Source organism: Protopterus annectens, chromosome 3.part0, assembly GCF_019279795.1.
Source record: "Protopterus annectens isolate FY-2018-M chromosome 3.part0, PAN1.0, whole genome shotgun sequence".
Lineage (NCBI taxonomy): Eukaryota > Metazoa > Chordata > Ceratodontiformes > Protopteridae > Protopterus > Protopterus annectens.
This window is the reverse complement of record NC_056731.1, coordinates 429,954,148-429,971,497: the sequence shown is the minus strand read 5'-3', so window position 1 is coordinate 429,971,497 and position 17,350 is coordinate 429,954,148. Positions and strand designations below refer to the sequence as shown.

The 17,350-nt window shown below is 37.9% G+C and overlaps 1 protein-coding gene across 2 annotated transcripts in view; it reads right to left on the bottom strand.

Moving 5' to 3' along the window:
* Window positions 1–17,350, bottom strand: part of SEMA5A (semaphorin 5A) — a 2,688,572-nt gene that overhangs the window by 2,371,089 nt on the left and 300,133 nt on the right. For both annotated transcript variants that reach the window (XM_044064865.1, XM_044064863.1), the window contains one exon: window positions 5,362–5,546. The gene's annotated coding sequence lies outside the window, so the exon portion shown is untranslated. The remainder of the gene's footprint in view (window positions 1–5,361; window positions 5,547–17,350) is intronic.

Sequence of the window (17,350 nt, the reverse complement as noted above, 5' to 3'; positions counted from 1 at the left end):
TCTGTCAACATAAATTTAAGTGCCCAGATATCACATATCACTACTCATTACATTAGCTGTGAAGCAAAGTCGGTTGTGCTGTTAAAACAGTCCAAAAAATTCTGTTAACAGCTCATCAGTACCATGTCACCCTAGATATACATCAAACCTTGATCCATTTACAATATCTGACTCAGACATACATCCTTTCTCATTTAAGTACTAAATCTGTGAATGGTGGTTCCATGACATCTCCCACTACCAAAAATGTGCATTAATAAGAAAGAGGTCAGGCAAACTAGTATAATGGTTGCTGCTGTTAAAGGGTGCTCTTGATATTATAACACGTCTCATCTCGAAGCATTCTGTTTGAAGGACAGCAATAAAAAGATATTTAACATCTACTATGACTAGAAATAATCCTTCATTTAAATGAATATGTTGTCCTTTATCTACAAAATACCCATGATTCCATGGTACATGATCAAGAGTTCTGCAGTACACCCATTCATGTACCTGCCAATTTATATCGCCAGGACTTAGTTCTTGAAGTAATTGGTCAGAACATTGCATTCTTGAAAACATGAAGAATACATGAAAACAGAAAGGTGCATTTATGAATTCTGAAAATACTACAAGTCATACTAGCCAAGGATGATTAACACACAGAAATTCATACATCCATGGGCTCAAGCTCAATGCCAAGAAATGTATCGTTATCCCCTTTAGGAAAAAACATGTACCCATGAATTACCACATAGGTGGCAGTACACTAAACATCCAAAGTGTGATAAGAGACTTAGGGACACAGGTGGACAGTGGTCTCACCTTCGATAACCACATTGCCACAACAGTCATAAATCCTTCTATGTGGCACACCTCATCACTAAGGGCTTTTCATCCAGAAAAAAAGAGGTCATTGTCCCACTGTACTCATCCTTCATTAGACCCATTATAGAATACAACGCCCCGTTTGGTATGTACCTCTCAAGACATCTGCAACAACTGGAAAGGCCACAGAAATACCTCACTAAAATTATCACAGGCCCAAAGCAGATGCCCTACACTGGCCACCTTAAAAAACTCCAGCTATACTCTGTCGCATATTGTCTACTCAGAGGCAATCTCTGCTCAACATACAAGACCATATCAAACCCAGAGCTGTTGGACATGCTACACTTAAAGAAATCCCAATCTCTCGGAGCCACATGCTCCAGGGATCTAAACTTTGTCATCACAATAAACAAAATATGCTGGAAGGATAGGTTCCTGACCCAGAGACTCCCCAGACTCTGGAATAGACTGCCCATACATGTCAAGCAGAGCACCTATTTGGCCCTCTTCAAAAGGAACCTTGACGATCGGATGGGAGAAAGGAAATTCACCCCAGGGATCATGTCAGTCGCCCTGCTAGACAGGGGTCCAGGGAAGTAAATAGTGTGGGAAGAAGTAGCCAGGGAATTGCTATGGCTAGGCTTGTATAGGCCCCAGGGCCAATAGCCTAGTACCAACCTATGAACCTATATAATGTTACTGTGTATTAAATCCAGCAGTTCATCACCAATACAAATCTGTCTTGCCTGTAATTCGTACAAATTAGCCTGTTTGTAATTGTCATCATTTGTCAAGAAGGAAAAAAAATGCATTCGTGATATTTGCTGCTGTCCATGAACACCATCCCATCCCTTCCTTATCCGCCTTCATAATCCTTAATTATTAGTTGCAGCTCAAATCCTTCAGTATTTTAAATTTGGAACTAGAAAAGTTATAAAAATATTTTATAGATCTACAAATGCCAATACAGCTGCTAATAGGGAAATAAAAGTCCTTCTCTTCCTTAAAGTAATGTCAGTATTTACAACTGACAATTCATGCACAGCACATTTTAAACTAAGCTTAAGAGTATATAGCTTCACGTTAATCAGTCTCTGCACAAAAGTTGCCCATCTGGCTGGAATGAAAACCCCTGTTAAAAATTATTTTGTTCTTGAGTTGATGCTAGAGAGGCTAAGATTGTATACCTCAAACAAATGTTCCCTGCCAGTTTACATCTGCTTTACCTAGCATTGCCTTACCATCTCCCACTGCAACTCAGCTCATCTTGTTGACCTTAGTGGAATAAACGTATTGGTCACTCGACTGTTCCAAAATTGCTCAGCCTCTGTTTTAACAGGGATTTCTCTTGTTTCATACCTTGTTGAACTAGGCTGTTCTCTTTTTAGCAAGTCTCTGAGACCTTCCAGAGGGGATGGAGGTGGCATTGTTCAAGACAAGAACACCTCCTCTTAGCATGTCGATTAGAAACCTGAGGCTCTGCTCTCCCACCAGCACTTATATGACTGATGAAGCTTCCAGCAGTGGTTTTTGGTTTGCAAGCCACACCTTTTGAATATTCATTGAGATATATTGTATACTTCTTCAGTTTTCTTAGAGGCAGAATATCTCCAAACTTAACCAGCTTAGCAAATATGCCACTGTATACAGAGTGAAACCATTCAAAATACGTATCTCTTGAGATGATTTTGTATAATTTTTCTGTTTTAATTTTCAAGTTTGCAATTCTTGATTCACTGCGCTTAAGATACAGGGACATAAAAAACAATATCAAGCAAGTGATCATGGGGACCATAATCTGCCCAGCCACATATACCTTTAATCATTCACACATAAAAGTTCTTGCCTCCTTTTTCAAGCATTTAATACTGACTACCTCCTAAACTGAGTGGGTAAGAACAACTCAAGCCTTGTGTAAATTTGTCCCTACCCAATTATCAAGATTAGCCTTAAGTAGTAGTTTGTTTCACTTGTAGTAGCGACTTCTTCCATAGGCTGGGTGTAGATTGAGTTAAGACCCTATCACTCTAGTGAGTCTTATTTGTAGATTTAGGTCATTAGCACAGATATTTGTAGAGTTTCTGTTTTTTTCTCTAGTGAAACTGGAGGCCAAATTAAGGCTGGATTTGACATGGCAGAAAAGGTGTGGTGCATGTCACCTCAGAGCATCTTGTTGGCTACTATCTACAAGGAGAGTTGTGCTACTCTCTCAGTATAGTTTAAGGATATTTATTAACTTATAGTTCACCCCACTGAAAAATGATACTTATTTTATGTGCAGTGTTGAATTTTCAAAAAGCCTATTAGGAATTTTTTTAAACTGTATTCTATACCATATATTCATATATTGCACAGTCCTTACAATGGCACACTTGCTCTTTGAGCCAGTGGTTCACCTACTTCAGTTTCCTATTTGGATCCAGTGCCCCCTACCACTTTTCTTCTTACATTTACAGTACTATAATAGTTCCTGCCATTCTCTCTTCCTCTTCCCACCCTTTTTTTTGTTCAGTTTCAGGAATCTCCTGGCCACATTCAGGAATTTTCTGCAAAGTTCCTCTCAAGTTATGTTTTTCCTTCTTCCAGTACCTCACTATAATACTTATTTCTGTTGGCATGATTTTTATTTCTTTCCTTTCCTTCCTACTACACCCCATTCCATCCTCCTCTCTTCCCCACATAAAAATATGGTCTGGTTCCCCTTCTTTGCCATATAAACTGTTTCCTTTTTCTGCTGCATGTTACCATATCCCTCTTACCCATACTTAGCCCAATAACATGTGTCTAAATTTTGCCTACTCTTACCCACATCTCTAGCAGTCCCGTGTTTCCTTTCCACCCCCTCGGTGTAGTCTCCATGGAGTCAGGTACCATCTGTGGTGTACTATCAGGTGCAGGCCTCCTGATACATGCACCTTTTCTGTTAATATTACTGCCTTTGTCACATGACTCCATGTCTTTTCCTTTGCCAGTAATCCTTCCTCCTTGCTCCATTCTCTCTTTATCATCTTCACTGTACAATTCTCCTGCATATTCCTCTGGTCCACATACATTTTCCTTGCTCTACCCTTGTCATTCCTTGTCCACTTTTTCATGGTATTGTGTTCCCTTTCATTCTCATCCCTACCTTCTTCTTGTGGTCTTTCTTTTCCTCTAATTCTAGACATTTCTTAGAGACCTTATAATACACCCACCATTCTCCCTGGGTAAGACAGAATTCATCCTTCAGTTCTTGTAGGCTCTTGATGACTTGTGCTCCTGTCAGTCCTTCTTTTATCAGTTGATGGATATCTTTATGTATTCCAATAGCTTATCACATGGTTATCTTTTTCTTTCCTATAAACTCAACTCATTCTCGTTTTTCCTATAAATCTTTTACTTTTTCTATCTCCCGTTCCATGCTTTACCATCTTCTCAAATCCTCCTCCAGTTTCTCTTTGTATTCGCCCTTCCATTCCCTAACCTCAGCCTCCTTGTTCTATTCCTCTTTGCTGTTGTGGTCCCCCTTATTAAATTATAGCTCAGTGCCTATGGAGGGAAGTGCAGGAGTCTCCATTACCTTTTCTTCTTTGTCAGTTTTAATTCTTCTTTCCCAGTCCTCCTCCCCATCCCATTTTCCACCGATTTTGGATTGGATTGTGAGCTCACTCCTCTGGATCTACTGTCAGGTTCCATTGAATGTGTGTTATCACTGACTTGATCATCATCCCAATTATACTGAACCTACCTAAGATCATGAATGTTCTTCCTTCTCTGTTTTAAATGTTATCTTGCCTTTCATTTCCTCCAGATTTTTACTCAGCATGTCAAGCAATGAGCTTCCAGTCTGTGTGCCCATGTGCTTTGGGTACATTTTCTCCTTTATAGGCCTATTCCTCATTTTCCTTTGCTATCCCCAACCTCGTAACCACCACAATTTTTTCATATTACACCTTAGATGTGATACCAGGGATGAATCAAAGACGGAGCTCATACCAGTTATATTAAGTACAGAGCAAATTAGTTAAGGTTGGTGTGTCTAATAATTATTTGCTGCACCTAATGTGTAACTTCTGGGAAATCAGATATGCATTTGGGTGTTAAAGGCATTTAACTAAAGTTTAGGCTGAGTTCTGAATTACTCTGTGATAAGGCTTCACATAACCAGTAGCAACACTATCACTTTCCTTAATACTGTCTACCATGACTGGACATTTTCCTGTGAAAGTAAAACAATTTAAATGCCGTACAAAGTTTAGAAAGCACAAAGCCAGCAACTTAAAGTGACAAGTCTTACAGAAGGAAGTGCATTAATATGCACACTTAGAATATGGAGCCTCCTTTATGCCTTTTACTCTGTTCCATGTTCCCAGTAACACCCCAGTATATCTGCTAATAACAGACAGTAGACACACTAAAAGGTCTGAGGTATTTTTTAGTGAAGAGCTCACAGTTTATCTGGTTGACTTTGTTTAGGCAACTAAGATTTATAATCTCTTAAGGCTTGGTTCTCTTTTTTATAACAAACTCTTCTAAAAACAGGTAAAATTAAGTAAAGCGATCACATACCTTTGCAATGGGATCATCTAACAAACGTCTTCAGCTTTACTCATTCATTTACTCTATTCAGATGCCAGATTCTGTGATTCAGACATGAAAACATTTACAGACCAGCAGGGACTCAGTGTGCAACCATACGACAAATGAGACTAAAGCAGAGTTGCCCAGACTATTAAGTACTAGATGCCAAACACCTGTGAAGGAAAAAAAGTCAAACACAGGAAATGAGGCAGGCAGAATATGCCTTGAGAAACAAGTTATTTCAAAGCATTTAAAATATATGCAAACTTATTCAGAATGCCCACATATACCTGCAAGTTATTCCTATTTCTAGAAGCTGAGTTTGTCAGTGCTGATCCCACTTTGTTATTGACTGGGACTTACTGACATTTAATAAACTTAGTGGATATTTCTGACATTTACACAGGAGGAAACTGCCACTCAGTACAGAATAATACATAATATGATGTATTTAACAAGCTTTTACACACAGCCAGAGGGCTTGGACAGCACTGAAACCCAGCGAGCATTAAAAAAATGCAAGCGCTGAGAAATAAACTAAGTGAAAGATAATCAAGTATAAACAAAAGCACTGCTTCCATTGTATGTACATAAAATGACAAAATGTGTTTGTTAAGCATTGATTGCAGTCACAAAATACATGGAAAAGTGATAATGTATAACCAAACACAATGCCTCTTCATAGTGGGACTGTTTATGTTATTTTGTAGAAAAACAGAATTTCTGTTACATATGCTATTTTTACAAGAAAAACATTATGCATGCCATTTTTTAATGTAAAAGAAATAACAATGATAACAATTACACATATCTCAGCGCGCTGCAATTTTACATTGCAGTCTCAGTCCTGACCTCTGATCATTGTGAGGAGTCCGCATGCTCTCCCCTTGACATTGTGGATTTTCTCCTAGTAAACTGATTTCCTTCCACTTCCCATAAACGTGCTGTCTGGCTGCACTAAATGACCCCCAAATATTACACTTTCCAGAAGGAATTAAAGAAGGCCAAGTTCACTTACTAGCTGGCAAATAAAATTCAGTGAATGGGGTAAAAGGTCATGTGGATAGAGCACTATGCATTCAGAATTCTTCACAAACCCTGCATTATACAGGTTCCTGGGGTCAGTCCAGTTCCAGTTAGAGCTGCACTGGTGATATGCAGCTATTAGTCAAAGGATACTGTTAGCACTACTGAATACTTCAAAACGTGATGAGCACACACACACACGCATACACACACACACACACACACACGCACCCCTGATGGCAGCATGCTTTATTCAATCACGTGTAAATGTCTTGCAACTTCTCCCTGATGTCTCTTTCTTCAGTGTAAGTTATGCAACTAAAGAGAAGTTCAAACACAACATGGTGGTGGTAAGTGCAAGCCATAAGGTGTAAGTGTATCTCAATACTTCCACACAAAATTCTCAAAAGGGAACCAAACAAAAACATAGCAACTCACCAAAAATGGAGTCACCTCATGCTTGAAAACACGGAAGCTGGTGGAGAGACTACTATGTAAGAATGAAGAAAGGGGTCAGTGCAATACTTCTCTGGCAAAGACAAAGATAATTTCACAACTATTGAGGAAACAAAATATACTAACCAATATTTATGTGCATTCAATTTAGTTTTGTAGCTGTTGTGAGTGCTTATATGGAGGGTATTGGATAACTGACATTTTAGGGTTTCTATACGAAAGGTACTTATCTTTATGAACGGAAATAGTAAAGATGCACTTAAAGAAACATGCTCTGTGAAATGCCAAGTTGTGCACATGAAAGAGACAGCTCCAAGAGATGCAAGTGTACTTTTTCTGAACCAAAGATAGCATCTCTTATATACCAAAACGAATTAGAAAAAAATGTATTTCTTTTCATCGTAGAGGAGTACTAGTAAAACATATATCTCATACGTCAATGTTTACATATATAAATACAAAACATATATGTGTTCACATGCATGCTTATGTACATACACACACACACACACACACACACACACACACACACACACACACACACACACACACACCAACATATGGTTTACTACCACAATTTTGAAGCCCACAAGATTGATATGCATAATAATCCAACAATTTTCCAAAAATCTACACACCTCCACCCAGCATGCCTCCCTTATACAGTATGCTGATGATTCGACTCTTATCTGCTCTGCTCCATCACTTGCCACTCTACAACTCACAGAAGAATCCTTCAGTTTTGTAGAAAGTTGGATTACTGATATCCAACTAATCCTAAACCCCAATAAGACAAAATTGCTACTTTTCACACCCAATAAATCTATACCTACCCCTTATCCTTTTCAATCTCTACCAATAATGGTACCATCATATCTCCCTCTGGGGTCTATATTATATATTCAAAGTTTCAAAACTTCAAACATCATATAATCAAACATATATGACTGAAGTTTTAAAACTTTGAACATTAAAAAACAAACAAACAAAAAAAAACAAAAGAAACTTACCTGAACGCTGTAAGCAAGGGGGCAAGCCTCCCTGCACCCCCAACACCCCCCGCTACTTAAATATACCAACTCCGAGACTGCACTACAGCGAAATATAGGGAAATATTCCCTATGGCAATCTCACTTCACTAAAATACAGTCTCGGATTTGGTATATTTAAGTAGCGGGGGGTTTGGGGGCTGCAGGCCCCCCTGCTTACAACAATCAAGTACGTTTCTTTTTCTTTTCTTTTTTTTATATGTTCGAAGTTTTAAAACTTCGGGTCATATAAGTCCGATTATATGACGTTCGAAGTTTTGAAACTTCAAACATATAATATAGACCCTCCCTCTGACCATACCAAACTCCGCGGCGTAGAAATTAACAATAACCTACTCTTTGATGTCCACATCTCACAAACCATAAAAAAGGTCCAAAAAATGGGAATCTTATATAGGCAGGGGCGACCCGTGCTATTGGACTGCCGGACTGTAGCCCCCTCAACAAAACAACTACAAACAAATTTAAAAAAAAAAGAAAAAAAAAGAAAAAAAATTTTTTTTAAATTCGCGGACTTCGCACATGCGCAGTAGTCCAGACTACTGCGAGTCTACTGCGCATGCTCCAGGCAGTCCGGCAGTCCAGGTAGGGAAACATGAGGAGACGTCTGTGCACTTTTAAAGTGCACAGACTCGCTGGGAAAACACATCGGGGCCGGACTGCAACACCAGCAGTCAGTCTCTCTCATCAGGAAGGGTTTGGATCTCACGGGACTTTGGATTACGTTATGGAGAATGGGCAGCAAGGAATGGTAGGGAAGTGTGTGAATGAATGTATGCCTATTTGAATGGACATGTGTGTGTGTGTGTGAAAATGCCCCAGGTGCTCATGGTGGTGTGGTAGGGAATACCTCAGGCTTGAACCCTGTACCCTGTATGCAGGTGTTAAAGACTTGAGTTCCCTACCCACCACCATTTGCAAAAAAATTGCAGATTTTTGCCTCACATTTGATCTGATCTGTTACTCATAATATCTGTGGTTTGTAAATGTTGCAATGCTTTATATTTGATGGTGTAGTAGTAGCATTGTTGCCTCACAGCTGCAGGTTCTCAGGTTTGATTTTTGGCTGGGGTTCCTTCTTTGTTGGGTCGTTTGCTTGATATTTGATGGTGTAGTAGTAGCAGTGTTGGGGGTTCCTTCTTTGTGGGGGTTGTTTGCTTGATATTTGATGGTGTAGTAGTAGCATTGTTGCCTCACAGCTGCAGGTCTTCAGGTTTGATTCTTGGCTGGGGTTCCTTCTTTGTGGGGTCTGTATCTTCTCCCTGTGTTTGTGTGGGTTTGCTTTTGTGTCCTCCCATGTTACGAAGACATGTCTGCATTATTTCTTCCTGGGCCTCTGCTGAAAATTGTTTTTTTGTTCCAAGTCAGACTGTCCTGATTAACAAATGTTAAATAAAATTGACAGGCATTTGAATTTCAGACTTCAGGTTTCTGAATATTTAATTTCTTAAGTATTTGATGGTGCAGTGGCAGTATTGTTGCCTCATAGCTACAGGATTTGTGGTTTGATTCTTGGCTGTGGTGCCTTCTTTGTGGAGTCTCCATCTTATCTCTGTGTTTGTGTGGATTTGCTCTGGTATCCTGCCATTTTACAAAGACGTGTCTACAGTATTTCTCCCTGGGCCTCTGCTGAAAATTGTTTTTGTTCCATCAGAAGTAAAATTGACAGGCATTTGAATTTCAGACTTCATAGTCTTCAGAAAATACATAGTAAAACAACTTTTTATTCTAGCAATAAATATATAGTAACACAACCTTTTATTATAGCAATTTTTAAGTTTATAAGATGACTATTTGAAATTTTTCCTTATTTTTGGGACTGTAATACCCTGTTAGTGGCTTTGTCCAGGTTTTTGTGCTAAGGTTGACAGCTATGGCAAGAACTGAATTCACTGAATATGTTTGAGGGCTGTATTCCCTCATTACTGGGTTTGTCCAGGTGTTTTGTGCTAAGGGGTTGGCAGCTATGGTGAGAACTGAATTAATTAAATGATAGCCATTTAAGTTTCAGTCTTCCTCTCGTTCACAAAACAGCTGATTTGGCATAGTGGTATGTTGCTCTTGACTGTTTTGCACAGGGACCTTGTCTGTAAAATGTACGGTGGTAACACAGCATTTTTCTTTCCCAAAGCAGGTGATTTGGCATAGTGGTATGTTCTGACTCTTTTTTGCACAGGGACTTTGGTAGTAAAATGTATGGTGGTACCGTGGTAACACAGCATTTTATTCTAGCAGCTTTCCAAGATTATACAAGCAATGTTTAATGTGTCCCTGGTTTTTGCCCTTTTGACCCACCCCAATAAATTTTGCTTTTTCCAGACTTCTTGTGCTGCGAAGTTGAGATGCAGTTGAGTATTGAGCAGATTTTACAAGGAGCTGAGAGCTGCAGCAGAAGAGAAGTTTAGTGCTAATAGCACAACAGGCTGTATGCTTGCTTTTGATGCAGAAGGTTGTTGGTTCTACTCCCATAAGGGGTGAATGCTGAAAGTTAAAATACTAATTATGAGCCTGTTATCAGTTTGCCATCCATTTCCTATTGCAATATTACTAGCTTATTTTTAATGTAATTTAGGCAATTTATTCCACAGGGGCATCAGACACTTTATTGTTCGATGAAACCATGAAATATAAAGGTGATTGCTAGCACCAACCTCTTCATTACAGATTTATTTAACGTGGAATTATTTAGATGACTTTTTTACTACTTCAGAGATTGTGCATATTTACTGATAATGGTGGACTGTAGAATTGTGCATATTTACTGATAATAGTGGACTGTAGAAGTTTGAGTAGACTTTTATGATGGAAATGTTCTGAATTGGACAGTTTTGTTTCATTGTTTACTGGAAAAATGTTCAAAGCAATAGGAAGGTGTATCAAATAGCACATGTATGTTTCATATGCAAGGGGCCTATGATTTGAAAACAGCCCAGAATTAATTTTTATCTGCCACGAGTAAAATGTATTTTCTTTGAATGTGGATTTTAATGTTGTTTCAGTGAATGTGAGTTTCAAGGGCAGATATGGTTTAATGCCAAGTTTGTTATGTCTTAGTGTTTGTGCTGTAAAATGCAAAAATAAAACTTTCAAATGAAGTTCAAATCATCATAGAAGTAAATCAGTATGCACATTAGTGTTTATGGTAAATGGAGTGAAATAGCAAATTAATGGATCATTGGAATGGCTGCAGGGAGGCTCCATTCGACCAGGGTTTTGTGAGGGGGAAGGGCAACAAACTTAGACAGCCCCAGCTGAACCATACCTCCCAACTGTCCAGATTTTCAAAGAATGAATAGATGTTTTGCTTCTTATTTTTGATTTGTTCCTCATAAAAATTTGTGGTTTTCTGGCAAATAATTTAGGAGTTAAGTCACTAAATAATGACACACCTAGTTTCAGACTTCATAACCTTCAGAAAAACGCATGCTAAAGTAAGACCTGTTCTATCAACTGTCCCAGTTTATAGAAGAGCATTTTTTAGTACTGTTTATATGTTCCCCCCAATATATTTGGCCTTGGCCAGATTTATGTCCCAGTTTATACAAGAGCAATTTTTAGTACTGTTTATATGTTCCCCCAATATATCTGGCCTTGTCCAGATTTATTGCATTAACAGGTTGAGAGGTACATGCAAATAAATTGCTTTATAGAATTAGGCATAGCCAAACCTCTGAAATGTCCCTGATTTTGACTCAAAATGTTGCTCTTCCCCTAATGATCCCTCCACAAAATAGCAATTTTGGAAGAAAACATGGAGGGTTTATAATTAAGAAATAACTGTAATAATCAGATTACTTTTATTTCAGAAATGCATGTAGATTATTTTATTTTGTCAGCTGCTCAAGTTAGCAGTACTAATATTAAAGTGTCCCTTCTTTGACAGGTTCCCAGCTGTATTGTGTTGCTATTTTATATTTTTACATCACATTTTTGGTCCATTTTTCATAAAATTGTGTTTTTTTGGCAAATTAGTGACAAATAATTAAAGACCGAAGTTAGAAAATAATGACAGACATTTGAGTTTCAGATTTCATACAATTCAGAAAATTCATACTAATGCAATACCTCTATTAGCTTTCTAAGGTTATAAGAGCGATATTTTAAAAATTGTCCTTATTTTTGGGCCTTTGTCCCATTTCTTTGTATGGCTTTGTCCAGATTTCTTGCTCTGAGGTTGAGAGGTATGACAAATGTGTCAGGGCCATCACAAGTCAGCCAGAGACATTTCAAACTGTGACATACTTGTTACACCCCACTCCCCCATGTAGTGACTCTGGATGTGTCGAAGCAAGGCAAGGAGTAGTTATGCAGTGTAAATGTGCAGAGAATCCCACCCATCCAAGGTAGACACAAGTACTAGAGTGGCTTTTCATCTGTCCTTGATTTTTGCAGAATGGTCTGGTTTCTGTCATATTTTTTGTACTGTTGATTTATGCTTATTACTCAAAGTGCATGTTGCTCTGTGTTTAAGTAGCAATACTTTAATGACCATCAGGTAAGCTTGACTGAGATTGCAAGATGCAAGTAAGCTTTAATAAACATACTGTTAAAGAATTGCCAACATTGAAAGCCTTTCTGTTGCCATGTAGAGAATACTTAACTACATAATGTATAAGCCTTGGGTATTGAAATGCATATGCCAGTATTTGTAATAAAGGACATAATTACATTATTTTAAGAGTCTCATTACACTTGGAGACTTACAGTCATCTCTGCAGACTTTAACCATAAACCGAATGCCAATCGTGTGGTCTATAACCTGTACAGTAATCCTTTTAAGCAATGTATCTTGAGCTTATTTCTTGTTTGCTTTTCATTTTTTACTTTGATCATGTTTTCCCCATGAAACAAGTAGTTGTCAGGCAGCAGGTCTTTTTTGGATAAGGAACATTTTTACAAGTGGGGGCATCAGAGATTTCTACTTTCAGCATGTTACTTGTTACTTTAATAAAGCTGAATATAAATTATAATTAGAACTGCAGTGCAAGAAGTGGTTTGAGTTGAGTGCTGCTTGTTTTTCTTATACTTGATTTTGACTGGCATTCCATTAATGTATTTAAAAAAAAGTAATTTATTTCTTCATGCCTCACAACCTTTTTGTTTCCATCTAGATATTAAGCTGTCATGCAGCCAATGCACTGAAATATTTTTATTCTTCTACACTTCATTTTGTCTTGATTGGACTCTCATGACAACTGTTTGGCACCCAATGCAGTATATTTAGTTTTTGTGGTTTGCTACTACAGGTGTTTGTGTGTGTGGTAGGGAATACCTCAGGCTTGAATCCTGTACCTTGTATGCAGGTTTTAAAGACCTTAATTCCCTACCCACCACCATTTGTGAAAAAAAACTGCAGATTTTTGCCTCATGTTTGATCTGATCTGTTCCTCATAATATCTGTGGTTTGTAAATGTTGTAATGCTGGATATTTGATGGGGCAGTTGTAGCATTGTTGCCTCACAGCTGCAGGTTCTTAAGTTTGCTTCTTGGCTGGGGTGCCTTCTTTGTGGGGTCTTTATCTTCTCCCTGTGTTTGTGTGGGTTTGCTTTTGTGTCCTCCCATGTTACAAAGACATGTCTGCATTATTTCTTCCTGGGCCTCTGCAGAATTTTTTTTTTGTTCCAAGTCAGACTGTCCTGATTAACAAATGTTAAATAAAATTGACAGGCATTTGAATTTCAGACTTCAGGTTTCTGAATGTTTAAGTCCTTGCATATTTGATGGTGCAGTGGTAGTATTGTTGCCTCGCAGCTATAGGTTTTCTGGTTTGATTCTTGGCTGGGGTGCCTTGTGTGTGGAGTCTGCATCTCCTCCCTGTGTTTGTGTGGATTTGCTCGGGTGCCCTGTCATTTTACAAAGACGTGTCTGCAGTATTTCTCCCTGGGTCTCTGCTGAAAATTGTTTTTATTCTGTCAGCAGTAAAATTGATAGCCATTTGAATTTCAGACTTCATGTTCTTCAGAAAATACATAGTAACACAACTGTAACACAACCTTTTATTCTAGCAATTTTCTAAGTTTATAAGATGAATATTTGAAATTTGTCCCTATTTTTGGGACTGCATTCCCTCATTATTGGATTCGTCCAGGTCTTTTGTGCTAAGGTTGACAGCTATGGCAAGAACTGAATTCACTGAATGTTTTAGGGCTGTATTCCCTCATTACTGGGTTTGTCCAGGTGTTTTGTACTAAGAGGTTGACAGCTATGGTGAGAACTGAATTCACTAAATGATAGCCATTTAAGTTTCAGTCGTCCTCTTTTACAGAGCAGCTGATTTGGCGTAGTGGTATGTTGCTCTGTTTTGCACAGGGAGCTTGGCAGTAAAATGTATGGTTCTAGCAACTTTCCAAGATTATACAAGCAATGTTTGTGTCCCTGGTTTTTGGGCTTTTGCCCCCCCCCCCCCCAATACATTTTGGCTTTTTCCAGTTTTCTTGTGCTGCAAAGTTGAGTATTGAGTAGATTTTACAAGGAGCTGAGAGCTGCAGGGGAACAGAAGTTTAGTGCTGCTTAAGTGAAGTTGGTTTGCCTTGTTAATAGCACAACAAGTTGTATACTTATCTTTGATGCAGAAGGCTGTGGGTTCTACTCCCACAAGGGGTGGATGCTGCTGTACTGAGAATGTTCTTCTTGGTGAAGATACTAACTATGACCTCGTTATCAGTTTGCCATCCATTTCCTCTTGCAATATTACTAGCTTATCATTTTTTTTATGTAATATAGGCAATTTATTCCTGAGGGGCAACAGGCACTTTATTTTTCGATGAAACCATGAAATATAAAGGTGTTTGCTAGCAGCAACCTCTTCATTAGTTACAGATTTCTTTAATGTGGAATTATTTAGATGACTTTTACTTCTTCAGAGATAGTGCATATTTACTGATAATGGACTGTAGAATTGTGCATATTTACTGATAATGGACTGTAGAATTGTGCATATTTACTGATAATGGTGGACTGTAGAATTGTGCATATTTACTGATAATGGTGGACTGCGGAAGTCTGAGTAGACTTTTATGATAAATGTTCTGAACTGGGCAGTTTTGCCATTATGGCTGCATGCATTTTGTTTCATTGTTTACTGGAAAAATGTTCAAAACAAATTTAAAACGCCCTCTAACAACTGTAATATATTGTACAAGGAATACAATTTAGTACAATGAGGAAGGTGCATGAAAGAGCACATGTATGTTTCATATGCAAGGGGCCTATGATTTGAAAACAGCCCAAAATTAATCTTTATCTGCCACTGGCAAAATGTATTTTCTTTGAATGTGGGTTTCAATGCTGTTTCAATGAATGTGAGTTTCAAGAGCAGAGAAGTTTTAATGCTAAGTTTTCATTGTGAGACTGCATTGCTTTGTTTAGTAGATGACTTAGTGTTTGTGCTGTAAAATACAAAATAAAACTTTCAAATGAAGTCCAACTCATCATACAAGTAAAGCAGTATGCACATTAGTGTTTATGGTAAATGGAGTGAAATAGCCAAGTAATGGTTCATAGGAATGGCTGCAGAGGCTCCATTCAACCGTGATTTTGTCAGGGGGGAAGGGCAGCAAACTCAGACAGGCCCAGCTGAACTATACCTCCCAACTGTCCAGATTTTCAAAGAATGAATAGATTTTTGCTTCTTATTTTTGGTTTGTTCTTCATAAAATTTGTAGTTTTCTGGCAAATCATTTAGAAATTAAGTCACTAAATAATGATACACTGAGTTTCTGACTTCATAACCTTCAGAAAAATGCATGCTAAAGTAAGAACTGTTATTCTATCAACTGTCTTAATTTATACAAGAGCAATTTTTAGTATTGTTTATATGTTCCCCCAGTATATTTGGCCTTGTTCAGATTTACTGCATTAACAGGTTCAGAGGTACATGCAAATAAATTGCTTTATAGAATTAGGCATAGCCAACCTCTCAACTGTCTCTGATTTTGGCTTAAAATGTTGCTCTTCCCCCTAATAATCCCTCCGCAAAATAGCAATTTTGAAAGAAAACATGGAGGGTTTACAATTAAGAAATAACTGTAATAATCAAAGTTATAGATTACTTGAAATGCATGTAGATTCTTTTATTTTGTCAGCTGCTCAAGTTAGCAGTGCTAATATTAAAGTGTCCCTTCTTTGACAGGTTCCCAGCTGTATTGTGTGGCTATTTTATATTTTTGCATCACATTTGGTCCATTTTTCATAAAATTGTGTTTTTTGGCAAATTAGCGACAAATCACTAAAGACTGAAGTTAGAAAATAATGGCAGACATTTGAGTTTCAGATTTTATACCCTTCAGAAAAGTCATACTAATGCAAGACCTATTCTATTATCTTTCTAAGTTTATTAGAGCAATATTTAAAAATTGTCCTTATTTGTGGGCATTTGTCCCACTTCTGTGTATGGCTTTGTCCAGATTTCTTGCTCTGAGGTTGAGAGGTATGACACATGTGTCTGGGCCATCACAGTCAGCCAGAGACATTTCAAATTGTGACATACTTGTTGCACCCCACTCCACCATGTACTGACTCTGGATGTGTCCAAGCAAGGCAAGGAGTAGCTATGCAGTGTAAATGTGCAGTGTGTCTCCCCATCCAAGGTAGACACAAGTACTACAGTGGCTTTTCATCTGTCCTTGATTTTGCAGAAAGGTCTGGTTTCTGTCATATTTTTGTACTGTTGATTTATGCTTATTACTCAAAGTGCCTGTTGCTCTGTGTTTAAGTAGCAATGTTTTAATGACCATAATGTAAGCTTGTCTGAGATCATAAGATGCAAGTAAGCTTTAATAAGCATACTGTTAAAGAATTGCCAACATTGAAAGCCTTTCTGTTGTTGCCATGCAGAGAATACTTGACTAGATAATGTATAAGCCTTGGGTATTAAAGGACAGGATTCCATTATTTTAAAAAGCTCATTACACTTGTTGGAGACTTCCAGTCATCTCTACAGACTTTACCCGTAAACTAAACAGAATGCCAATCATGTGTGGTCCATAACCTGTACAGTAATCCTTTAAGCAATGTATCTTGAGCTTGTTTCTTGTTTGCTTTTCATCTTTTACTTACATGTTTTCCCCATGCAACAAGTAGATAGTTGTCAGGCAGCAGGTCTTTTTTGGATAAGAAACATTTTTACAAGTGTGGGCATCACAGAGATTTCTACTTTCAGCATGTTACTTGGCACTTTAATAAAGCTGAATATAAATTATAATTAGAACTGCAGTGCAAGGAGAAGTGGTTTGAGTTGAGTGCTTCTGGTTTTGCTTGTACTTGATTTTGACTGGCATTCCAGTAATGTATTTAAAAAGTAATTTATTTTTTCATGCCTCACAACCTTTTGTTTCCATCTAGATATTAAGTAAGCTATCATGCAGATAATGCATTGAAATATTTTTATTCTTCTACACTTATTTTTGTCTTGATTGGACTCTCATAATGATGGTTTGCCACCCAGG